The sequence below is a fragment of the Balaenoptera physalus genome (assembly GCF_965194825.1).
Source record: "Balaenoptera physalus genome assembly, chromosome: 4".
Taxonomy (NCBI): Eukaryota; Metazoa; Chordata; class Mammalia; order Artiodactyla; family Balaenopteridae; genus Balaenoptera; species Balaenoptera physalus.
In genome coordinates, this window is record NC_138891.1 from 96,831,745 (window position 1) to 96,859,560 (window position 27,816).

A 27,816-nucleotide genomic window follows, 5' to 3' on the forward strand; every position below is an offset into this window, starting at 1 on the left:
AATTGCATGAGCCAATTCCTTATAATAAATTTATGTATATATATTTATACATATATTTATGTATATACAGGTATACATATACATTATAGATATAGATATAGAGATAGAGATGACATAGACATAGACATAGATATAGCTATAGCTATAGATATAGATATAGATATCCTTTATTGGTTCTGTTTCTCTGGTGAATACTGACTAATACTCATGAAGGGAAAAATGATTAAGCTTGGTCCATGGATTGGTCAGCTCAGTATGTGGGTGTAAGCCTAAGTAGACAGTGGCCAAATTATATTCTTATTCAAGGGTGATTCTGAAAGAGAACAGTGAGAGGAAATCCTCCCATTGGGCCAAGCTTTGGGTGGCACATCTGTTTGAGATAAAAAAAGGGGGTGGGGGGAATGTGGTCACTAGGGATTGTCTTAGTACAACTGATCAAGATTTTGGAAGGAGAAATACTGGAAGACTGGGGTCAAGAAAATCTATAGTAGGAGCATGTGGATGGACATATGGAAATGGATTCAAAGTCTGAAGGTATTGTATTGCATATAATCCCTAAAGAGAATCTATGACAGAAAAAGCACTAAGCACACAAGTAGATAAAATTATTTGACAGTAGACATACGTCAGCTTCTGCATTGGCCATCCCTTGCATTGGGTACATGGAAAAGTAGCCATGGTGGCAGAAATGGAGGCTATGCATGAGCTGAAAACCATGGGCTCCCACTTACCAAAGCTGATCTAGCTATTGCTACTGCCAAATCTCCTATCTGCCAACAACAGGTCAATCCTAAATCCCTGTTACAGGACTCTCAATGAGACTGTGGTAGTTTGTCTCAAATGTGGCCACCATCAATTCCTCTCTTCCCTTTATGCACATGCCATCCCTGCCATCAAGAGGTAGACTGTGTTCCTCCTTTCCCTTGGATCCAGGCTGAGCCTTAGTGACTCACTTACCAATAGAAATACAGACATTCTGGGGAATTCCCTGGTGGTCCAGTGGCTAAGATTCCACGCTCCCAATGCAGGGGGGCCCGGGTTCAATTACTGGAACTAGATCCTGCATGCTGCAACTAAGAGTTCACATGCCGCAACTAAAGATCCTGCATGCCAGGCTTCCCTGATGGTGCAGTGGTTAAGAATTTGCCTGCCAATGCAGGAGACATGGGTTCGAGCCCTGGTCTGGGAAGATCCCACATGCCACGGAGCAAATAAGCCTATGCGCCACAACTACTGAGCCTGTGCTCTAGGGCCCACAAGCAACAACTACTGAGCCCACGTGCCACAACTATTGAAGCCCGTGTGCCTAGAGCTCATGCTCCACAACAAGAGAAGCCACTGCAATGAGAAGCCTGCGCAGCACAACGAAGAGTAACACCTGCTCGCCGCAACTAGAGAAAAGCCCGCATGCAGCAACGAATACCCAATGCAGCCATAAATAAATAAATAAATAAATAAAGATCCTGCATGCCACTACTAAGACCTGATGCAGTCAAATAAATATTAAAAAAAAAAATACAGACATTCTGTAACTTTCAAAGCTAAGTTGTAAGAAGCCTTGAAACTGTTACCTAGACCTCTCAGAATGCACCTCTCAGAACGGACCTCTCAGAAAGCTCTTTCCTGGAACTCTTGTTTGAGAGATACCACCTGTCAAATAAGCAGCTTGAGACATCTACCCTGAGATGACCATGCTATGAGAAAACAAGCCAACTATAGAGGCCCTGAACAACGAGATGTCACGGAGAGAGAGAGAGAGGCCAAGGTACACGGAGACTCCAAACATCTGAGGAAAAAGCCACCTTAGAAGTGAATCCTCTAGCCTCGGACACCCCAGCTAGAGCCATGTAGACCAGAGACATACTGGCCAGCTGAGTCCTTCCTGACTTCCTAAACCAGGAAATCATGAGCAAAATAGAATTGTTATTTTAAGTGACTAAGTTATGGGGTGGTTTATTTTACAGTAATAAAACCAATCAGCCATTTTCTTCACACCCTCTCCAGCATTTGTTGTTTGTAGATTTTCTGATGATGCCCATTCTAACTGGTGTGAGGGAACCCTCTTGCACTATTGGTGGGAATGTAAATTGATACAGCCACTATGGAGAACAGTATGGAAGTTCCTTAAAAAACTAAAAATAGAACTACCATACGACCCAGCCATCCTGCTACTGGGCATATACCCTGAGAAAACCATAATTCAAAAAGAGTCATATTCCAAAATGTTCATTGCAGCTCTGTTTACAATAGCCAGGACATGGAAGCAACCTAAGTGTCCATTGACAGATGAATGGATAAAGAAGATGTGGCACATATATACAATGGAATATTACTCAGCCATAAAAAGAAACGAAACTGAATTATTTGTAGCGAGGTGGATGGACCTAGAGTCTGTCATACAGAGTGAAGTAAGTCAGAAAGAGAAAAACAAATACCGTATGCTAACACATATATATGGAATCTTAAAAAAAAAAAAATGGTCATGAAGAACCTAGGGCCAAGATGGGAATAAAGACACAGACCTACTAGAGAATGGACTTGAGGATATGGGGGGGGGGAAGGGTAAACTGGGACAAAGCGAAAGAGTGGCATGGACATATATACACTACCAAATGTAAAATAGATAGCTAGTGGGAAGCAGCTGCATAGCACAGGGAGATCAGCTCGGTGCTTTGTGACCACCTAGAGGGGAGGGATAGGGATGGTGGGAGGGAGGGAGACACAAGAGGGAAGCGATATGGGGACATATGTATATGCATAGCTGATTCACTTTGTTATAAAGCAGAAACTAACACACTTTTGTAAAGCAATTATACTCCAATAAAGATGTTAAAAAAAAAAAAGATGTGGTACATATATACAATGGAATATTACTCAGCCATAAAAAGGAATGAAATTGGGTCATTTGTAGAGATGGGGATCGATCTAGAGACTGCCATACAGAGTGAAGTAAGTCAGAAAGAGAAAAACAAATATCATATATTAACGCATATATGTGGAACCTAGAAAAATGGTACAGATGAACCGGTTTGCAGGGCAGAAATAGAGACACAGATGTAGAGAACAAACGTATAGACACCAAGGGGGGGAAAGTGGCGGCGGGGGTAGTGTGATGAATTGGGAGATTGGGATTGACATATATACACTAATATGTATAAAATGGATAACTAATAAAAACCAACCAGCCAGTTGGTGGTATTTGACCACATTAGACCCCTTCCACCTTGGAAAAGGTAACAATTCATTCTTACACTAATATGCAAATATTCCAGGTAGGGGTTAGCCTCTCCTATGTGCAGGCCTGAGAGCTTAGAAGGTATTTGACCCACTGTCCCAGCATCCCACATTGTATCACCTCATATCAAGAGAACAACAGCAAAGGAAGTACAGGAGTCAGCACGTGACCGCAGAATCTACTAGCTCATACTATACCAAGGAGAACTCGCTAAAATGATAGATCAGAGGCAATACCTTGCAAGGAGTATTGCACAGGAGTGCCATCCTTTAGAATGTTGTACTTTAAATCACTGACCTTTAAATGGTTCCTAATAGATCCCTAATAGGTTGAATACATGGGTCCAGGAACTAAGAAGTGGAAGTAGAAGGGGCCCCACTTACCATCACTCCTGGTGACCCACTTAGGGAGATTCTCCAAGTTCTTGGAGAAGCTTCCTGTTGTTGCAACTCAGGGCTTTTCAGAGTTAGAGGAATATCTCCACCAGCAGACACAGGTAAAGTTCCATTGATCTCCATAGTGCCTCTGCCTCCTGAGCCCTTTAGCTTCTCATTCCATGATAACAGCTGTCCATAAGAGGAGTCATTTGATGTGGGCTGCCCCAGGAAGGGGACATGACTTTGGGCCAGGTAGCTGTCTATGGCAATCCTGAAGAGGACTGGAAGCTAAGGGCTGGATGTTGACAGCATTCCCAGCAGTTAAAGAAATAAGACTTTCTGTCCTGTAGGAGAATCTGAGCAGTGCATCGTACTAGTTCTTATCTACCTCACATTGTATTTGGAGAAGATAATAGGGGGGACCTTATATTTCATATGTAGATACTTATATTTCATATGTAGATATTTATACTTGACCTCAATAAAATTCCTGATAGTTGTAAAAGCAAACCCAAGAGGTCTTATTTGAGCCTTCCTAGAGAGATTGAAAACGTTAGTGAAAAAACAAAGGTTTTCAACTGACCAATGGAGCAGAGTCAAGGGTTCCAGAAACAGGCCCAGACATATAAAGTCAACTAATTGACAAAGGTCACCCTGTGATTTAGTAAAGAAAGGATAGTCATTTTAATAAATAGTGCTGGGTAAATTGGATTTCCACCTGAAAGCTAATGCATTTTGACCCCTACCTCACATCATACTAAAAAGTTAACTACAGACAGATTATAGATCTAACTGTAAAGGATAAGCTTTTAGAGGAAAACAAGTTGTTAAACATTTCCCAGCACATTGATATCCTACCCTCCCACCAGGTCACTTTTCACCCTTGAGCCTCCCAGCTCCTTCTTCCTCAGCTGATGAGCACTGAGAAAATTGACACCGTAAGGGGGAAAGCTCATAACTTCTGTCAAACAATAAACCTACCTGAATTTATGCCCATATTCTCTATTTTCTCTCTTATTAAAATAAAAGCTCTACCTCTGTCCTATCAAAATAAAAACAAGCAAGTGAAAACAAAAAAAACTCCACTTTTGTTCTGTGCCTCAGTTTCCTTACCTATAAGCAAAGTAAGACTAATAATAGCTCCTGCTTCATTGTAGGAGTAGGTAGTATTAAATTAGTGATGGTAAAAATAGTTAAAATATTCACTGTTTCATGGCAAGCACTAAATAAAGTGTTAGTTACTACTCTACCCAGCACATATCTTGAGGAAGTTGACTCTATTTATGATCTCCACTTCCTCACCTCTCATTCACTTTTAAAATCAAATCGCATTGCACCCATGCAAAATCTACTCTAAAGTCTTCCCGTTGCATGCAGAATAAAATTTTAATCCTTTACCATGTAATCTACAAGACCTTTCCTTTGTGATCCGGCCCCTGGTCATCTCATATTTTCTCTTATTTCTTCCGTTCTGTCAATCACTATGCCTCAGATAAAATGACCTTTTTTTTCTTCCTCCAATATTCCAACGTCATTACTGTCTTTGTAATTGGGGTTTTCTTTTTTATTTGCCTCCCTCCATGAGCCACCACGAAAGTAGACTTCATGTCTGTTTTCGCATCCATCAACCCCCAAACACCCAGAATAATGTCTGCTACATAATTAAGTACTCAAAAAAAAATGTGTGTGGACATCAAGAATTAGTTAATGAAAAACCCATTCTAACCTGGCTTCCTTCCATATCATGTTTCCAAATCCAGTAGACACGTAGACACATCTCTTCACATGTTATTCTATTTTCTCTGTTATTCCACAATTCACTCCATGAAACTCTCCTCTTTGGCTTTTGTGAGCCCAATGTTTCCTGATTTTTCTCCAACCCATTGCGTTTTCTCCTGTTAAATATTCTGTGCAGGTTCCTCATCCTCTCTGGATATCTAAATTTTGAGTGTGTCAGGCATGGCTGGAGCCTGGGAATTATCTCTCCCTAGGTGCCCATGTCATCTGTGTCAAACATGACATGGTGCTTTGGTATGAAAATTGCCGTGAACAAATCAGTTAGAGGGTGGGGAAGAATTCTGGCATTTTTCCGTCCCAAATGGAATTTCTGGTTAGACACTTGAATCTTCAGAATAGGTAAGATGATTTCTTCATGTGTGTGATGGAAGACAGGGAAATCCCCTATCAATTCATGACCTTGCCTTTGGAGTCTTGTGATAATCTCAGACTCTGGTTGTCTGCCCTCCTAGCCTGAATATTGCTTCTTTTCTCTGCCCAGGCTTGTCACCTGCTCTTCCCTTAATCTGTCATGCACCAACTCCCAGCACCTTTGTTGTCACACTACACCCTCTCTGAACCTCCTATTTGTAACATCTATCATGTGCTCTCTGTAGGCACACACAGGTGAGGTAGGACAGCAAGGCAATCATGCATGGGAAAAGGAAAAGCAATTAACATCTGTACATTGTATCACATGGCCACAAATCACCTCCCTGAATGGATTTAACTCAACATAATTTCTCTCATTCACCTGCCACTTCTGCATGTTCCCTTCCAGTGTCACTGTACCCTTCCTGCAGAGGTTAGCCAAAGAGACCAGACTTGCCACAGAACCACAATGTCTGAAATCTAAAGAAAGGACCAACAGAAATGAATAAGTACATCCATTTCTTATATTCTCTTTCTGGCCAATTCAAACACTATTTAATCTGTATGAATCAGGGCCGTGTTTTGAAAAGGGCATCACCTTAAAACACAGGAAGGGAATTAAAGACCATCCTTTCAGAAAAAATATTTGACTAGATGTTAACAGGCAGAGAACTCTACAGCTGTAAGTTTCTCAAACATTTTCGCTTGGTAATAGATGTATTTTTCCCTTTGCCTGATACTGTCCCTTTGTTAGTATAGTCAACAAAAGAAGCGGGGTGGGGGGCAGAGAGAAAGACTAACCTAGTTATTCTTGGTCCAGGTACTTGCCTGGGCAGATGTATCTGTCAGAATTAGGAAGCTGATCACCAGTGATAGAAGATATGTCTTCACCAGGAGAACCTGCCAACAGGTTCTTTAGGATTTCTGATTCTAGAAAATAATGGGTGGCAACAAAAAATTATGACCTGAATTATTTTATTTACTAAATAATTCCTGTTCATCATTTATTCCAACTTATTCTGAACTCCTCAGCAGAAAGAAATGCTAAATTATTTGCAAGTTCTGTATGTACCTAGCTTACCTCCTGCAATCAAGGCTATAGCTCAGGAAGCTGCCTTGTTTATTTCCTTTCTCCTACTTTAGCACTGGCACAGGGAGGGATTGTTTTATGGTTTATTTTTCCAGAGGGATAAGGCAGGGTCATGCTGCACCAGGTTCCTAAGAGAAAACCAAGGTCAATAATACACAGGAGATATAAGCCTCATTACCCCTAGAAACAGGTAAAAAGAACAAGAGAAATGGCAATAAACCCCACATTTAAACAAATCTGTGGAAGATGAAAATTGGATGAAGGAGTGTGGTGACTGGTTTAACTTAGTAAAGGAAAGTGAACTCTAAATACCTATAGTGAGGACAACAAAGAAAGGCAAGCTTATCCACTCCACGATGGAATTGCTGGTTTGATAGTTGGTTTCCCCCAACAAATCCATAAGCTCCTCCTCGAGGGCAGGATGGAATCTGTCATCACTCAGGTTTTAATCCCAGAACCTAATAAAATGCTTGGCTGATACTAGGGGGTTCAAAAATTATTTGTGCATAAAAAGAGTGAATATATTAATTTGTTGAAGTATCTACTGGTAGGTCTATTTACTTAATCAGCGTTTAAAATCATGTTCTATGGTCAAGATTTTCCTTAGGGAGCTAGCCTGACATGACAACTTTATTATTTAGACAGAATTCAGGAAACAAACTAGCAAGAGATAACAAAGAGATAGTTTTCTTTTGCTACTATAACAAATTACCAAAAACTTAGTACCTTAAAACAACATAAATCTATTATCTTTCAATTCTAGAGGTCAGCTGTGTTTCTTTCTGGAAGCTCCTTTTCCTTGACTTTTCCAGTTTCTAGAAGCCACCCACATTCCCTGGTTCACAGCCCCCTTCCTCCATTTTCAAAGCCAGAGACTGTGGGATGAGTTCCTCTCACAGTCTGTCTATCTGATCCTTGTTCTATCATCACATCTCTCTCTGACACAGCTATGAATGTTTCTCAACTTTTAAAGACATGTGTGATTAGATCAGACCGACTTAGATAATCCAGGATCTTTCATGTTAAGATCCTTACCTTAATCGCATCTGCAAAGCCCCTTAATCACATCTGCAAAGCCCCTTTTCATGTGTAAAGTAATATAACCCACAGTTCTCAGATAAAGATATGGACATCTTTGAGGAGCTATTTTTTGCCCACCACAAATGTCTTCCAGCCAAGTACCATTGGAGTATATTGGGCAAATGCCCTCAGCACCTCTTAGAAGGGTCCTGTTTCCCTGAAACAAGATCAGTGTCAGCCATGCTCAGCTGGGAAGGAAAATCCCTCCATAAACTAAATCATAAAATACCACCTCAGGGCAAGCCCCCAAATGTCCCCTCTGCTAACAAGACTTGATCTGGCTTTAGTCATGTCTCTCACAGGGATCACCTGACTGACTGCTTACATCAGGCTATATCAAGCTGACCCATTTTTCTTTTTCAGAGAGACAAAGATACTAACCATGCAGAACCATGCATCTACTAAAATATGTTGAAGACTGAAAAAGAAAAAATGTAAATTAGCCCTCAGAAGAAATCCTTTCAGTTCATGTTTCATCAGAATAGTATCTTTCCACAGCTAAAGGTCATTCATCAATCTAGTTTTTGTTAGAAGTGTTTTCTTTTCAATTTGGTGATGGGTTTATTTTTCCCTCACTACCCCACTTTGCTTTTCTCTTCTCCCACCATTTGGAATGGGTTAATGACTTTTCTTTTCTGTCTTCCATAGTTACTGGATAGTATTTCTCCCAATCCAAACACTCCTGACAGTGAATTCACCTTCCTTCACAACCTAGTCTTCCTGTGTCTGCCTCGGCTTCTCTATTTCACAGCACCTGCTCTCAGGAGACCGTGTTCAGACAAGCACTGGTTGGCTGAGTTATTATTACCATTCCAGCACCATGACACCCACAGTCAAGAGAGGGCCCAAGACATCTATTAGCATGAACCTCTAAAGAAAGGACAGCAGAGTGTTTTTCAAATGGCTGTAGACTTCACTTGAGATTTGATTGTTTATTACACACTAAGAGGATCTTATTTTGATTCTCTGAGATTTGAGTGTAGGAGCACACATGAGATTTCTTCAAAATGCATCGCTCCTATACAGGCTATGCTGCAGCTCAACCTTCTTAGAAACTGACACTTTAAGTAACAATATGATTAAACTTACATTTCTGGGGGAAGGGGGATGTGTGATTTGAGAATGAAACCTATACTTGCTATACTAATTTCCCCAGGTAATCAGAACTATGAAATGCTGCCAGTTGAAAATTTCCATTTCCCAGCACTTGGGAAACATTTGAAATACGGGACAAATCCTCCTACTAGGAAGTTTTGTTAAGGTGTTTAATTAGGATTCTAAACTATCACAGAAATCAGACATTAAGTCTGATTCTTCAACCCCTCCCACATGTGTGTTCGCCACATCTTCACCGGTAGCTGGCCCACTCTTTCCATAAAACACCCTCCTGCACAGCATACACTAAGCCTTAAAGTGGCCAGGAAAGTCCTGCCCGAGCTCCACAGCTACACCACCATCTCCTCTCTACTAACCCTGACCTTGGCTGCCATTGCTCAGGGTTTCACTGTTTTCCTTCCCAGGTACTAGAAGGGCACAGGCCACCTACTAACTCTTCCTTGACATTCTTCCTCTCCACTGGAGGCTCTCATCACCTACATTCCTTTCACTGTGACCATCAAAAGGGTAACTTATTCATGAGTCCTGTTACTGATGGTTACAATTTTGTATCTCCTCTCCCACCCTCCCCCCCCAACAGTGTGTACTTCTCCTTGTTTTTGTCAGTTACTTTCTTTCTGTCTTATCTCAAGACTTCTTCTTTGATTCACGAATCAATTCATGAATTTCCTAAATTTGTGCCTGTGAGTTTATGCAGGTATCACTGTAGCATTACACTGTAAATAACAATAGGCACAAAATCCATACTGACAAATATAAGGGTTCACTTGCTGTAAATGTTATACAGGATAACACACAGAGAATAGCACACAGAAGGCTAGTACCTTGACTTCTGAGCAACAACTAGGGCATCTCTGGAGTCAATCAGGAGCCCATCTTATTCATAATTGGCTTGCAATATTTCAAATTTCTAGGAACTAAGTGGTTGATATCTACAGTACTTACCACTATGCCTATCACATAATGAGCTCTCAACAAATGACTTTTGGGGAATTCCCTTGTGGCTCAGTGGTTAAGAATCTGCCTGCCAACTCAGGGGACATGGGTTCGATCCCCTGTCTGGGAAGATCCCACATGCCGCGGAGCAACTAAACCCATGCGCCACAAATACAGAGCCTGCGCTCTAGAGCCCGTGTGCCACAATCACTGAAGCCCACGAGCCACAACTACTGAGCCCACGTGCTGCAACTACTGAAGCCCACACACCTAGACCCCTTGCTCCACAACAAGAGAAACCACAGCAATAAGAAGCCCACGCACCACAACTAAGTGTAGCCCCCGCTCGCCACAACTAGAGAGAGCCTGCACACAGCAATGAAGACCCAACATAGCCAAAAATCAATCAATCAATAAATACAAAATAAATAAATGAACAAAATGACTCTTGAATGGATAGATATATTAATGAATTCACAGTCTGGGAAGAAACTGGTGAGACTTATTTCAATACACTGTACCTGAAAGTTCTTCCATTACTTCAAAGTCAGAATATGTATGCTATCTCTTGAATGAGGGTCAACCATTTTGAAAAGAAGTTGATAACTGAGTGTAGATGAAGGTAAAACCCAGTAGTGATGACACATCTCCATGCTGTTTGGCTTCATTTTTCTTCTGCATGTCACAGCTCCCAACCTTCCTGTCAGAAGTCATTCTATCCTCCTTATTGAAACCATTGTTCACGGTCAAGGTATCTGCAAGGAAAAACACAAACAACAGAGAAAGCTAATACTTTGTATTTGTTCCTCTCGAAGACAGCTCACAAGTTAGTCCTTCTCCTGTTTTTTTTTTTTTTTAACATCTTTATTGGAGTATAATTGCTTTACAATGTTGTGTTAGTTTCTGCTGTATAACAAAGTGAATCAGCTATATGTATACATATATCCCCATATCTCCTCCCTCTTGTGTCTCCCTCCCACCTCCCTATCCGACCTCTCTAGGTGGTCACGAAGCACCGAGCTGATCTCCCTGTGCTATGCAGCTGCTTCCCACTAGCTATCTATTTTACATTTGGAAATGAATGTATGTCCATGCCACTCTCTCACTTAGTCCCAGCTTACCCTTCCCCCTCCTCGTGTCCTCAAGTCCATTCTCTATGTCTGCATCTTTATTACTGTCCTGCTCTAGGTTCTTCAGAACCATTTTTTTCTTTTAGATTCCATATATATGTGTTAGCATACAGTATTTGTTTTTCTCTTTCTGACTTACTTCACTTTGTATGACAAACTTTAGGTGCATCCACCTCACTACAAATAACTCAATTTCGTTTCTTGTTATGGCTGAGTAATATTCCACTGTATATATGTGCCACATCTTTATCCATTCATTTGTTGATGGACACTTAGGTTGCTTCCATGTCCTGGCTATTGTAAACAGAGCTGCAGTGAACGTTGTGGTACATGACTCTTTTTGAACTATGGTTTTCTCAGGGTATATGCCCAGTAGTGGGATTGCTGGGTCATACGGTAATTCTATTTTTAGTTTTTTAAGGAACCTCCATACTGTTCTCCATAGTGGCTGTATCAATTTACATTCCCACCAACAGTGCAAGAGGGTTCCCTTTTCTCCACACCCTCTCCAGCATTTATTGTTTGTAGATTTTTTGATGATGGCCCTTCTGACTGGTGTGAAGTGATACCGCATGGTAGTTCTGATTTGCATTTCTCTAATGATTAATGATGTTGAGCATCCTTTCACGTGATTGTTGGCAATCTGTATATCTTCTTTGGAGAAATGTCTGTTTAGGTCTTCTGCCCATTTTTGGATTGGGTTGTTTGTTTTTTTGATATTGAGCTGTGTGAGCTGCTTGTAAAGTTTGGAGATTAATCCTTTGTCAGTTGCTTCATTTGCAAATATTTTCTCCCATTCTGAGGGTTGTCTTTTCATCTTGTTTATGTTTTCCTTTGCTGTGCAAAAGCTTGTAAATTTTATTAGGTCCCATTTGTTTATTTTTGTTTTTCTTTCCTTTTCTCTAGGAGGTGGGTCAAAAAGGATCTTGCTGTGATTTATGTCATAGAGTGGTCTGCCTATGTTTTCCTCTAAGAGTTTTATAGTGTCTGGCCTTAAATTTAGGTCTTTAATCCATTTTGAGTTTATTTGTGTGTATGGCATTAGGGAGTATTCTAATTTCATTCTTTTACATGTAGCTGTCCAGTTTTCCCAGCACCACTTATTGAAGATGCTGTCTTTTCTCCATTGTATATTCCTGCTTCCTTTATCGAAAATAAGGTGACCATATGTGCATGGGTTTACCTCTGGGCTTTCTATCCTGTTCCATTGATCTGTAGTTCTGCTTTTGTGCCAGTACCATACTGTCTTGATTACTGTAGCTTTGTAGTAGAGTCTGAAGTCCAGGAGCCTGATTCCTCCAGCTCCATTTTTCTTTCTCAAGATTGCTTTGAGTATTTGGGTTCTTTTGTGTTTCCATACAAATTGTGAAATATTTTGTTCTAGTTCTGTGAAAAATGCCATTGGTAGTTTGATAGGGATTGCATTAAATCTGTAGATTGCTTTGGGTAGTATAGTCATTTTCACAATATTGATTCTTCCAATCCAAGAACATGGTATATCTCTCCATCTGTTTGTATCATCTTCAATTTTTCTCATCAGTGTCTTATAGTTTTCTACATACAGGTGTTTTGTCTCCTTAGGTAGGTTTATTCCTAGGTATTTTATTCTTTTTGTTGCAGTGGTAAATGGGAGTGTTTCCTTAATTTCACTTTCAGATTTTTCATCATTAGTGTATAGGAATGCAAGAGTTTTCTGTGCATTAATTTTGTATCCTGCTACTTTACCAAATTCATTGATTAGCTCTAGTAGTTTTCTGGTAGCATCTTTAGGATTCTCTATGTATGTATCATGTCATCTGCAAACAGTGACAGCTTTACTTCTTCTTTTGTGATTTGGATTCCTTCTATTTCTTTTTCTTCTCTGATTGCTGTGGCTAAAACTTCCAAAATTATGTTGAATAATAGTGGTGAGAATGTAGTCCTTCTCCTTTTATCTCTACCAACTCTTCATCCCTCATTCACCAACGAGCTTCTTTCTCACCCTGCCTTCAGAAACCTTTTCCCACCCTGCCTTGGGGAAATATGTAACCTTATGATGAATGGTTTACCAAGGGGCAAGATAAGAACAACTTCAATTCTTTCTAGGATAACATCATTCTTTTTTCAGCTTCGTAAATTCTCTCAACTTCCAAGAAGCAGAAAAGTGAAAGAGACTTGAGATTCTATGTCAACTCGGAGAATGACCCTGATCTAAAGTGACAAGTCCAAGCTTTGATCAATTCTGGATCATTTCCACTCTTGGTAAAACAAATGAATCCATTTGGCATAGCTGCCCAGGGACTGCTCTATGGAAAACATAGTGGGTACAGTTTGAGCTAGAATCCCAGATTCAAACAAGTGAGTCCCACTTTTGGATTCAAATATCTCTGTTCACAAGAATAAGAAGGAATGGTGGTGGGGGGGTTGGGCGGGGATAAGTAGCAATATAACATTAGGTGACTCCCCTCTTTGTTTCTCACTATGCCTGGGTTAGACCCAGATCCACATAAGATATTCAAAATATGTTATGGATCCCCGGTTTTTATAACATTGATTCCACAGCATTTATTGCTTCACCATGTACCATAAGGATAAGACTATGAGGGGAATCATCTGCTTGCTTCTTCCTCAGTCAAAAAAGTATGCATTGCTGTAGGGCCTATCTTGCTCTCCCATTCAACTACTTGCTTTAATAATGTAGGAATGATAAATAGACATCTTTAAAATGTCAGTTGGGATGAAGATAGTTTGTTTCAGTTTACCTATAGAGTCATCATCAGTTCTAACTCATCCAACAACTAGAAACTAGAATGCTGCTGGTGCTCAAAGTCTGTAGAAAAGACGGATCTCACCGGTTGTTAATTGCAATTTTACATAATCTGGTCGAATACTTAGAAGATTATAGTAGGAAAAAGTAATTGGCCCTGTAATAAAAGTGAAATTGCCATTTGGCTTCCCTGATGGCGCAGTGGTTGAGAATCTGCCTGCCAATGCAGGGGACACGGGTTCAAGCCCTGGTCTGGGAAGATCCCACATGCCGCGGAGCAACTGGGCCCGTGAGCCACAACTACTGAGCCTGCGCGTCTGGAGCCTGTGCTCCGCAACAAGAGAGGCCGCAACAGTGAGAGGCCCGCACACCGCAATGAAGAGTGGCTCCCGCTCGCCACAACTAGAGAAAGCCCTCGCACAGAAACGAAGACCCAACACAGCCAGAAATTAATTAATTAATTAATTAATTAATTAATTATTTTTTAAAAAGTGAAATTGCCAGTATTTGATTTGAAAGGGACAAAGGTTCAAAGGTGGCTGCTGATCCCATGCTGGGAGGTGAGATGCTCAATATATGAAGCACCTGCTTCTCCTCATCTCACCACCACTCAAGTGCCCAGGATTGTTGCGTTAGCCTCTTTGGCCATGAGAAAATTATCAGCCCAACATCTATCAGTTTCTCTTTGTCTGGAAAGGAAGCTACCCACAGAGCCTGTCTCATAGTATATCTCAAAGATAAAAGGATGAAATTTTCCCCAGGAGGCCTATCTTCATGCCAGGCCAGGAAGACTCACATAAAAATTGTGTTTCCAAATCAGCACTTCACCCCAGTATCTACATGCCCTTTGATTGTTCCTGACTTCTATTCTTCAAATCTGGTGCAGCCTCATGTGCCCTCAGGTGGTGGATTATGCTACCTCTGCTACAGCCGGAACCTGTCAGAACATTAAGCCAAACCTGGGTTAGTGGGTTATTGTTCATGGAAAGCAACCATACATCTCTGAAGACAAAAATTATAAGCCATTTTCTAAAAGCTGAATAAAGGGAGGAAGAACATCAACCTATCCTAGATCATTGTGAGATTAATCTCCCTACTGGTCTTGGGAAATGCTTCATCTCTGGGTAGAAGTCAATCTTTACTTGTCACACATTATGCGATCACCATGGGAAAGAAGTAAAAGTGATACCACATTCCTCTAGTTTGCAAAGTAGCTCCCCCAGAATTCTCTTTCGTATGCTACTCCCAGGTCTCTGTGGTCAGCTAATAATTTTTTAAACCCACTCTTTAATGGAAGACATATAGCTCTCCACAATACTTTATGTATAAATTTGTATTTGCAAATATAATTAGTCTGCCTTTGGTTTACTCCAGGCACAATCCTCATCAGAATAGTTCTACTAGAGTTCAATGCATTCAAAGGTTTACCATAACTCATCTAGGGCTCAAGATTAGTCAGTTTTTAATGATACAAATGAACTTATTTACAAAACAGAAACAGACTCACAGACTTAGAAAACAAACTATGGTTACCAAAAGGGAAAGGTGGGGGGAGTGATAAATTAGGAGTTTGGGATTAACACATACACACTACTATATATAAAATAGATAAACAACAAGGACCTACTGTATAGCACAGGGAACTCTACTCAGTATTCTGTAATAACATAAATGGGAAAAGAATTTGAAAAAGAATAGATATATGTATATGTATAACTGAATCACTTTGCTCTACACAACATTGTAAATCAATACAACATTGTAAATCAACTATATTCCAATACAAAATAAATTTTTTTAAAAAAATAAAAAATTTTTTAAATTTTTGAAAAGATTAGTCAATTTTTGCCAGTGGGGATATCTACTTCTAAACTCTTCTCTTAAAGTCTACTTTGGAAGACGCCCTCTCTGTCACCAAATCCTTCCCCTTCTTATGTACCTATTGGCACACCCCTTGGAATTTAAAAGAAATATTGAGTGAGTGAGGGTTTAGCTTTGCCGAGAATGAAGTTCCTAGATCCAGAAGGGGCACTGAGTATGCAAATCAAAATTACCAAGATTCTTGTGTTTGCTACTGTGGTAACCTCAAGGTAGCCCAAGAAGTAGCAGGGAGCTGGGGCCTCTGAGGTACTAGCTTCTCAGTTCCCAAGGATGTCTATTAACCAAATACTAGAAGAAAAGAAGATGAGGTGGAAGGTGAGGTCAGGGAATGGCAACAAATGTAGGATCATCAGAATGTTTCTAGATATCTCAAGCAGTGGTCCCGGCAGTAATTTCTGGGTTATTTCCAGAGGCTGCAGCATCACACACTGGTGACCACAAAGAATTTTACATTTGGAGTGATGCATTTATTCCCAGAGAATCCTTTATAACCTCTAATTCTAACCAAAGAGAGCATCCAGGGAATATTAATCACTTTCATATTAAATATTTTGATATATTGCTATCTGTCCTCTAGGATTTCATCAATACATTTTAACAGTTATTTTTACATAAATCAGCCTGGTCTTCTGTACTGTCTTTTTTGGCAATGATACAGAGATACAGCAAAAATGTGTTTGACCTGGAGTCAAGGTCCCTGGTTTCTCTCAGCCCAGATCCTCTACTAGTTAGCTCTGTGCCAGGCAAGTTGTTGAACCACTCTTCTTGTATCCTCACCCATAAAATGAGATGATTGGATTAAAATAATCTCTAAATTCATATCAATGCTGAAGTCCTACACTTCCATAATTTGGCACACTGATTGAGCTCACTAAGCATCTAGAATTATTTGAGGTAGAGTGAGAATACACACAAAAAAATATTTTTAAATGTTTCTATCTTCAAAGATCTAACTTGTTTACACTCCATTAGATTCTATTATTTCTTTAATGGCTTGTATTGAACCTAGTTTATTTCTGTTTCCCATGGGGTAATACCCAGTGTTAGATGAATGTGTGTTGCGTGAATAAATAACACATGAATGAGCAAAATGCACATACCTGAAGACCACACCTGTTAAGGGCCGCCAAGGAGTATAACACTGAGAGCAAGAGAAGATGAAGTTCAGAAAGGGTGAGATCAGGATCTGAGGGAGGCATTAAACAGCAAAGCACACCAGCATGTGAGTTTGTGATGATTCCAAAGATGAATGCTACAAACAGCAAGAGCTTCAGAAGAACTGAGAGATAAGTGACTACATGGCCTGGGATGCTGAGAAAAGCTTTCCTGTGGTAAGGCAACCTGACCAGGACCCAAAATAGGGGTGAAATTTGGATAGTCGAAGAGGAGATAGAAAGTTCCAGGCAGGTGAACAGCATAAGGAATCACTAAGAAGAGAAATAAATTTAATGTGTTTGAAGGTAGAGGCAATCAGACTGCCCAATAAGTAAATAAGATTTTACACTAGCGAGTCTATTCATTTAACAAATATTTATAAATATATACAAAGATGTATATAAATATTGAGCATGTATCTTATGCCAGTTATGGTTCTAGGAAATGGGGAGACAGCAGCGAACAAAACAAACAAAAAAATCCCTACCCTCATGGAGCTTACATTCTAGTTGGGGGAAACAAACAATAATCAAGTAAAATATAGGATGTGTCAGATGGAATAACTGCTATGGGGAAAAATAAGTCAAGGAAGGGGATCAGTCAGTCAGGAAAGGCTTTGGTGCTGGTTTAAGGAATGGGAAAAATAACCTCTACTTGGTCCCCTGGTCCTGTATCTCCTCGACTTTCCTTTGTCTAACTCAAATCCAGCCTGCTATAGCATGATCCTACTTCCATTTTCTGCCTTTCCATGTCATTTGGCATCAGCAAACAGAGACCAAGTGTTCATCTGAAAGTTGAACCAGGCTACTTTACCCGAGTACCTAGTTCACTTCTGGTGCCCAACATTGATGGGACAGTGAATCAACTCAATATGGAATTTGAGAAACCTGCACTGGTGAGCTGACAGCTGCCTTTATAATACGTTCCACCTCCTCCGTATCAAGCCCACCTCTCTGTGAGCCACCACAATTCAGGTTCTCCCCAGCTGGCTAGGAAAAATAAGGTTGGATATGTAGGTTATTAGAGCAGACAACTAGGAGTTTTTGCTTTGCCCTGTAGGCCATGGAGAGCAACAAATAGTTTCACAGTAAAGATGATGTTTGAAGAGGATACATCTAGCAGTAGGAAGATTAGTTGAGGCTATTATTTAAGAACATGAGGCTTGGAGGGTGGCAATGAAAATTAAAGAAAAAGAGAACAAAGTAAAGAACTATTTAAAATAAGATTTGATAGAACAAGGTATTAAATGTATACAGGGACGAAAAGATAATCTATCTATTCCTGGCTTAGAAATATAAAATTGGGAGTAAATTGAAGAAGGTTTTTTTCTTTAATTGAAGTATAGCTGATTGACAATGTTTTGTTAGTTTCAGGTGTACAGCAAAGTGATTCAGTTATATATTTTTTCAGATTATTTTCCATTATAGGTTATTACAAGATATTGAATATAGTTCCTTTATCTATAAATAGAAAACGCCTTGTTGGTTATCTATTTTATATATGGTAGTATGTATCTGTTAATCCCAAACTCCTAATTTATCCCTCTGGCCCCCTTCCCCTTTGGTAACCGTAAGTTTGCTTTCTATGTCTGTGAGTCTACTTCTGTTTTGTAAATAATTTCATTTGTATCATTTTTTTAGATTCCACATATAAGTGATGACATTTGTCTTTCTCTGTGGGGAAGCTTTAAGGAAAAATAAGTTCAGCCTGGAACATAATGATCTCCAAATGATGTCATAATGATGAAGGCATCAAGGTAGGCAGCTATAAATGAGTATTAGAGTTCAGGTGAAAATCTGGAGCTGGATAAACGGAGGCAAGCATTCTCTACAGAGAAGTGAGAGTTGGAATCAAAATAAACCTAGTCTCCAGGGAAGAAAGTATAGAAAGATAAAGCAGAGTACTTAGGGTCAGGTTTTAGGAAATACCACTAGGTAAGAAATGAAAGAGAGGAGTGATGAAAAAGATGGGGTACATGGCACAGCTTCGCATGGAGGAGTTTAGAGAAGAATTAAACACCACTGGCTTTGGCAAGGAGGCCACTGATTATCTGTCAAGGGGTGCTGGTGGAAGCCCCATTTCTGTCTCATTCTTCTATATTAAAAAAAAAACACAGAATGGCAAATCCTCGAGCCCAAAGCTAATACCAGTGCTTTGCAGAGCAACTCTTGGACAACTTTCAAATGTCAGTTCTGTAAATTTAGAGACATAATCAGGTCACTGGAAAAGCTGGCACCTGCAAGGCTCAGAGGCCAGCTGAGCATTTGTGAAGCAGCCTGCTGGCTCAGCAGCACTTTCTCAGCTGCAGCTGAAGTAGGGCTCAGCAGCTGCAGCTAGGAGACTCCTCAGCGGGTATTCGCCTTGGGAATCTAGGCAGCCTACTTCAGGGTCCCTGCAATTACTCTCTAGAGGTGAGGATCTTGGGGGATTTGGGTGTATGGGCTGGTTGATTAGTTGGTAATTCAAGTTTCGTTTAATTTTGTTTTTATGTTTTTTTCATAGAAAGAAAACTTTCTTAACAGGTCTGATAGAGCAAAAAATACTGGACATCTGTGTCCTGGGGCATGGGCAGCTCAGATACAGGAAACATCTTGTCCATGAATGAGACTCATGATGCCAACAGACATTTATTGCAGGCAGCATTGTGTGAGGTTGATTGGTCTACTTATCGTGGTTCTGACCTAAGCCAAATGCCACTGAGCCTAGACAAGGTGAGACAGCCAAGCAGGTCTGGGGACCAAGGTAAGCTGATGTGTAGAAAGACTGGAAATGACTTGAAGGAAGTAAGCCAAGAGAGTTTCCATGACCTTGTAACAACTTTTTAAGCAGTGCTCAAAGCTTCTGGCATAGGCATCTTGGTGGTTAATAGAGCCAACTCATAGCATATACTTTCCCCTGTGTATAAGAAGTTTTTTTTAAAGTTTGTGTCTTCTTCAGTTTTCCTCCATATGTTCCTTGTACTCCCACTTCCTTGCTGAGATGGCTTGGTTTTTGTTTTGTTTTGTTTTTTTTGGTTTTTGCCCATCCTCCATCACTTCAAACTATGACGTTCCCTCCACTTTTGAAATTCCCCCCATTTCTGAAACTCCCTCAGCCGTGTTCAGCCATCCACTTATGACACTGGTCAGACTTCCCACAAGCCTTTGGTTGATTTCTAAATGCTGTTCCTGGCTCACAGCTTCCTGTGATGAAACTGAAACCAGCTGGTTACCGATGACAAAGAGCTGACTCTTTACCAATAAATACAGCCAAAAAGCAGCTGAGACACTCACCTCTGGGTCAGGCTTGATCTCTGCAAGAGCAATTGTGAGGGCTCAAAGGAAATGAGGTCCCATGATAAGCATGACGATCACCACATCAACATAAAGACAAATGGGGCACCTCTATTGGAATACCACCCCTTGAAAAAGGATGCGCTTTGGCACCTGTGCCACCACAGAAAGACCAACTAGCTGAGTCAGAAGCAGACTCCTGAGTCACTAGCCAGACAACGCTCCAAGTCCCTGGAAACCATTATATCATGCACAACAAATCAAACACTTCATGTTTCTGGTTTGTTTGTTTGCTTTAACTTAAGGATTTTTTGAGTAGCCTCATCTCAGAGTCTGTGTAGATATATTATATCCCCTGGTTTATAGTTTACCTCTGCCTACCTGCCTCAGCATATAAACTATACTCAAGTAATGCTTTGGAACATTAATTATTCTCCCTTCTAGGCAAACAAACAATCTTGGACATGAGGAACTTCAACACAAACTCAAGTGTTCAATAACTGGCCAGTGTATAAAGTACTCAACAACACAGAAGTAATCAAAAGTATTTTTACATGTAGTTGAGGATTACAAAAAATAAACTGAGCACACACTTTTGCATTTCAGATCCAGAATGGATACGTGGCTGGCTCCGCCCACTTCTGCCTCCTCATGAAGAGCAAGGTCTAGACAAAAGTCATGAGTGCATGAGTGTTCAGTGGTTACTGTGGCTTCACAAGAAAAGCCAACTGCTATATAACCACGGGGCTCATCTGTTTGTTCTTTACAAAGGACTGTAAATAACAGTTTCCATAGTAGTAGTTTTAATCAGCAAAATTTAACAGATTAACATTAATCTGTTTACAAATTAATTTATAAAATTAACAAAATTTCATTAACAAGATCCAAATTGAATAGACCATGTAAATATCTGATCAGTCTTCCGGCAATTTTTTTATAGTACACAACTCATCATGAAATGAGAATTTCTGTGTGTGTCCTAGAAGCATATTGATGGAGAGCAGGGAGACCTACAGCCACACAGCCAGGCCCAGCATAAAGCACCGTGACCCAGTCTGAACCGTGGACGCTCAGGAGCGTGACCTCAGGAGGGTACGCTGACACTCTCCTCTTGCTCATTCCCCTAATTGTACCTTCCCCTTACTCACATCTAGTGAATGACTTCCTATTTTACCAAGATAGCTTAAGGCCTTCCTAAGGTTCCTCATCTACCATTTAATTTCTACCACTTGGTCCTACATTCATCCTCACATTTAAATCATAACTAGTCGCAGATGTAGAGAATGGACTTGAGGACACGGGGACGGGGAAGGGTAAGCTGGGACAAGGTGAGAGAGTGGCATGGACTTATATATACTACCAAATGTAAAATAGACAGCTAGTGGGAAGCAGCCGCATAGCACAGGGAGATCAGCTCAGTTCTTTGTGACCACCTAGAGGGGTGGGATAGGGAGGGTGGGAGGGAGACGCAAGAGGGAGGGGATATGGGGATATACGTATGCATATAGCTGATTCACTTTGTTATACAGCAGAAACTAACACAACATTATAAAGCAATTATACTCCAATAAAGATATTAAAAAGAAATCATAACTAGTCTTCCTTCCTCCAGTTCTCCCCACCTCTGCCAATCCAGTTTTTATTTCAACCTGGTCTACCTACCTAAATCCCAGTGTCCACTATGACACCCCTCTGCTCAAAAGCCTTCCAAGAATCCATATGTCTCTCAGCATGGCCCTCTAAAATTGACTGCAGCTATTCCCAACATAAACGTTCTCAATCCAGATCATTCTTTTGTATATTCTATACTCTACAAAGATTGTCCTCTCTTCTGTCTTACTCCAAAACTTCTAGAAAACAGAAACTGGGGCAATGATTATGGGATATTTCTTTATTTAGGGAGGTACAATCCTGGGACAAGAGTGAAGAAAAGGAAAGGGAGACAGGGAAAGATGACAAGCAATAGGAGATAAGTATCTCCATAATAACCACAACACCAATAAACAGCGACCAGCCAGTAACAATCACCAACCACGTACCAACAATGGCTTCTACTTCACTATGAGCCTGAAAAATCTCAGTCACTTGGCAGGTCACATACTCAGCTACCCAGAATGTCTCCAGACAGGTTGGTCAGAGAAAATGTCTTAGATTAGTCTGTTAAAAGAAGAAAGGGAAAGAATACATATCAGCCCAAATTCTCTCCAGCTCCTACTTTTCTTTTGCCAAAGTCAACTCTCTTCTTGGTTGTATCTTCTGGACCCATTAAGAGCTGCTTAGGAAGATAGAGCCCATGCTAAATAGTGTGATATTTCATACAAGTCTCAAAGTGGTAGGAGGAGCCAGAGGGTCCAGGCATGGAGCTGGTCAGTCTTGGGTGGTAGAATCTCATAGACCACAGACTCTTTCAGGCTCAGCAGCTGAGGCAGAACAGATGAATGGAAAAGGTCAAAGTCCTTGAAACAGATGAGACTAAGAGAATCTGCCGAGGCATGTAAATTCAACATGCTGTCTCCCCATGTAGTCAAAGCCAGCCTTTCCATAAAGTTTACCCACTGATCTTTCAGTTCCCTGAATTCCTGGTTTGGTTGCTTGCTTATATACTGCTAGATTTGTGAATGTTATTTAAAGGTGGTATGTGTGTGTGTTTATTCTCCTTCATTAAATTTTAATCTCATTAACGGCAGATACCATGCGTGTATTTCCATGGATCCCCATTTCAACTGGCACAGCAATGGGACATAAATGGTATCCCATCGGCAGTTGTTTAATAAGTAAAAGAGCAAAACCCCCTAGAGAACAGCAGATTTGGGGATCACTTTAGCCCAGGAGAACACAAGAACAGTCCCTTTTCTTTTGGCTTCACAGAAATCGTCTGAGCTTTGAAAGAAACCCTAATGGACACTTAAATCATTCCCTCATTGCACCCTATCCTCCCAAGTCATTTCCTGAACAGTGAAAAAATGATGTAGGTTCAAAAGCAACTTAGAAGCAACTGGCTCTTATTTTTAAAAAAAAAGAAAAAGAAAATGAACTATTTTCCTCTCCAACAGTAAATTAGTTCAAATTAGATCTTGCATTCATCATTCAAATATTTTTCTTTTTTTTTTTTTTTTTGTGAACAAATACCAATCCAAATTCAAGACCATGCAACATGATTAAATTGTTAAGACTGTGGACTCTGGAGCCAGAGTCCCTGGTTCAAATCTCAACTCTGCCACTTACTAGCTATATGACCTTAGGAGAGTTACTCAACTTCTATGCCCCACAGTTTCCTCATAGATAAAATGAGAATAATAATAGCACATACCCCAAAGGGTTTTTATGAACATTAGGTGTGTAAGCATCTGTAATGTCTGCAAAACTACCTGAAACATGGCAAGCCACACATAAGAGTTTGCTTAACAAATAAGATTATGGGGCTTGGAGAGGAAAGATAGGAACAAGTAAAATTATATACTGCTCTGGTTGGTTGAATGTGGCTGTAAACTCTTTAAGGTCAGAGAGCACATCAATACTAGTAAATAGCACATCGATGATGATGTATAAATGTGGAGTATTTTTGTAAATAAATGAGGGGGAAAGTTATGAGGAGGAGGAGTGAGAAAGCCCAGCTTGCAGTTAAAAGGTGACTAACTAGATAACATCTAGTTCACACTCCAAGAAAAGCATTTATTTAGTTGATTGAAAAATCTGTGGGTCCCACCCAACATGCTGTTTTTTAATTTCCTCATTCTTCTGTCACCTCAGCAGGTGTGGCTTATCCTTCTGGACTCATCTTGCCTGTCCTATTTGCTCTGTTACCTCTGTTCTTCTTTCTCTCTGTCCCTCAGACACCTAATTGGGTCCTTACCATCTGTTCAACTTCCTAGCTTCGAGACAGCTCTAGAGAGAGGATACAACAGCCCAGGGCAAATGCGAGACCAAACACATCCCAGCTTTCATAGCAACTAGCTCTTTGTTACTCCTACCCAAAGACTCCGAGGTTTCTCTTCCTAAGGAGGGGATATACCTTGGGGTTACACCCTTGCCTCACTACTACTCTCTAGCATTCCTCCTCCTATATGCCTCTCCACCAGCCTCCCGACAGAGTTAACACTTTACAGATCCAAACATAACATTATAAATGTAATCTGAGGATGTTCAAGGTGCCAGTTTTATTAAAGGAGAACATTTGCTCAATTCAGTTTGAGTTGACTTAATATTTGTACCCACTGGACCACACCAGCCCCAGGAAAAGGACATGGGCCCAAGTTCACACAGTGGCATTTTACTTCAAGCCCCCTCCAAGTTTTTCCTGGGACTTAAACCCTATCAGGTTCTATATCTTTCCCATAATAATGAATATCAACATTCTATTGTGTGGTGATTTGTACAGTGAATTCCCTCCCTCAGTGTGGCATTTGCCACATCAAAGGTGGCCAATAAGGAGGTGCCTTCTAGAGAGGGGCTTTGAACTAGGTCTCTGAGGTGTGCACTGGTCATGAATTTGTGGAAGAAAATAAGGAATCATTTTCGCAAAAGAAGTACACATCCTGTTAAAGGAGCATTGTGTGGGAGATGAATTTTTAATCTCTTGTTCACTTTACCCTATGTTCATAGGATTTCCTTCTGAAGAGCTTGTGATAACTTGGCCACGACCCACAGGTCAGGCTCTTTGAAAATTGGGTCTTTTGAATATGAAGAATGATAAAATTTTAGGGACCTTAAGATAGTATAGTCTAATTCCCTTACTTCTAGTAAGGAAACTTGGTCCAAAGAGGTGAAATGGCATAGTCAAAAGACTCATTAGAAACGTGTTAAAATCAGAACTAGGATTTGAATCCAGACCTAATTATACTGGGCTCTAGGGCTAGGATACATCGTAATAAAAGTAACCTGAAAAATTGTAACATTGTATAAACTATCAACACAATGACTCAGTACTAAATAGCAAGAAAGTTTATTATCTTATTAAAAATTATTTCTTCTTTAACTATAGTGTGTTCAACTCTTTTGGCAATCAGACAAGCCTAGGAGTAAAGTTAAAGAAATGTGTAAGATGTAAATAAAGAAAAATGAAGGGCATTTAAAAAGAAATTGAAAAGGTGAGAGAAGTCTCTACATAACTGAATAGGAAGACACGTACTGCCTACATATACACTTTCTCCAGCGACATTAAACGGGAGAATCAAATAAATTATGGTATAGGCACTTTGCAACTATTAGCTCATGAAATCCTCACCACATCCCTGTGAGGCACAGAGAGTGAAGTAACCTGCCCTTGGTTGGCTCTTACAAAGAGTAATAAAGTGAGAACATTGGGGTCACATCCAGACAATCTCACTCCAGGACTTTGCTCTTACTGACTACCCTTTTCAAGCAGTAAGTATATGAAAACATGTTCAACATCACTAGTATCAGAGAAGTAAAAATTCAAGCCCTGTTTTCATTTTCAACTATCAAAGCAAAATTTAAATGAATTGATGATACCTAATTTGGGTGAGAATGTGTGGAAGCTGATACCCTGTTATACTTTTGGGGGTGCATGATTTGCTTCAGCCTATTCATGGAGAAATTTGGCATTATTTGTTAAAACATAACATGTGCATATCCTTTGAAACAAGGTTTCCACTTGTAGGTGTTTCCTAGAAAGATGTTCACAAACTGGCACACGAAATGTTCAAGGCAGTGTTGTTTGTAATACTGAAAATTTGGAAATAAATTAAATGTCCATCAGTAAGGGATTACTTAAACTACGGGACAGCCATTCTGTGGAAGACCTAGGAGGCGTGATAAGGAATGTGGCAAATTTCTATGTACTGTCATGGGAAGGCAAGTTTCATCTCCTGTATTGCTAGAGAGAGGTAAATTGATACAACCCCCCTGAAGGGCAATTTGGTAATATCTTATCAAAATTACAAATGCACACATTTGACCCAGAAACGCCACTTCCAGGAATTTATTCTATAAAAGCTCTTTGGTATGTGTGATACACTCTATATATAAAGTTATGCAATGCAATGATTTTTAAATGGGGAAATATTGAAAAAAAACTAAATCAGTAGGTGACAAGTTAAATAAATTATGATAAATCCACATAATGCAATACCATGCAGTACTACCTATAAAATGCATTATTATGGAACTGTATTACATACTACACTGCTACAATCGTTAAAAGAAAAAAGGCTTTTTATTTGCTAATCTGGAATAATCTCCAAGAAATATTAATTTTTTTAAGTAAGGTGCTATATATATATGTATAGTATGCTATAATTTATTTTTAAAAACAGGGGGTAAAGACTTATATGAGCGAAGAATCTCTCTGGGTAGCTACACAAGAAACTGGTAACACTGGTGGCCTCCAGGGAAAACTGCATGACTAAGACTCAGAGCGAGGTGAGAGACTTTTCACTTTTTTAAAATCTTTTGAACTTATATATACATACATATATATATTCTTTTTTCAAAAAATATAAATTTTACAAATAAAATGAAGAAAGCTACAGAACACATGAAATGTGAGCTCTATTAATATTTTTAAACGATGTTTCATTATTTTTTATGTATACATCTATGTACATAAGTGAGTAGAAAAGGGCCCAAAAATATTTACACAGAGGAAGAGAAAAGGAGGAAGAGGACTTTAATCTTTTCATCCTTTATGGTTTGATATCATTTAAATTTTTATGAAGAAAATACACAGATATACATACACACACACACATATATATATTTATGTATTCCTGTACAAGAAGTAAAAAAAAAAAATTCTTTCAAAAGAGTACATGGGAATAAGAAATCCTTATTTCTCATTCCCCCTTCTAATTAATCTTATGCAAATCATTTAACCTTTCACGGCCTCAATTCCCTCGTCTATAAAGTGAGAGGGTTGGACTTGGTGATACCTAAGGTCATTCTTGCTTGATAATCCAAGAATTGGATCTACTAATCCATAACCCAATTAAATGGAAATGAATTATTAGCCAATCACTGAGATATTAAGCAAGAGTATGGCAGGCTACTACTTTAAAGGATAACTATGTTTTAAAACTCTTGAAAAATCTCAGACTCGAATGAAATTCTAACAGTAAGAGCTCAGGGGTAGAGAAAGATTTTTCTTTCTAAAATCCCTTCAGTCACTGGTTGGTCATTAAGCTGGTCTTGGCTATAGCCCAAGATACCATTGTGTGACCACATAAAACGAGGCACAAAACCTTCACAGCTCTGAACTCATGAATCAAATGGTCCCACCAGCTTTCCAGAATATCATGCAGCCCCAGTCTCCTTTTCTGGTTTCTTCTAGCTTTCAACTTAATGTTTACTTTGTTAATCTTTCTCACTAAAGTTAAGAAATACAATTTCAGAAATACAATTGTCTTTCAACCATAAATTTTGTTAACTCTGCCCTATATGAAAATTAGTCTAGCTCATTATGTCAGTGTATTGCTATTCAAACATGGAGGGGCTTCCCTGGTGGCGCAGTGGTTGAGAATCTGCCTGCCAATGCAGGGGACACGGGTTCGAGCCCTGGTCTGGGAAGATCCCACATGCCGCGGAGCAACTAGGCCTGTAAGTCACAATTTACTGAGCCTGCGCGTTTGGAGCCTGTGCTCCGCAACAAGAGAGGCCGCGACAGTGAGAGGCCCGCGCACCGCGATGAAGAGT

At 39.9% G+C, this 27,816-nt stretch overlaps 1 protein-coding gene across 4 annotated transcripts in view; it reads right to left on the bottom strand.

The window, feature by feature from the left end:
- The window catches only part of NFKBIZ (NFKB inhibitor zeta), a 290,471-nt gene that overhangs the window by 115,970 nt on the left and 146,685 nt on the right, over positions 1-27,816 (bottom strand). Inside the window, exons 16-17 of one of the 4 annotated variants that reach the window (XR_014263084.1) lie at positions 22,206-22,586; positions 10,504-10,737 (exon numbers count right to left, since the gene is read on the bottom strand). The exons of 2 other annotated variants lie outside the window; for them this stretch is intronic. The gene's annotated coding sequence lies outside the window, so the exon portion shown is untranslated. Of the gene's footprint in view, positions 1-6,561; positions 10,738-22,205; positions 22,587-27,816 lie in introns of all 4 variants that reach the window. One more of the 4 variants, XR_014263085.1, reaches the window with a different exon arrangement.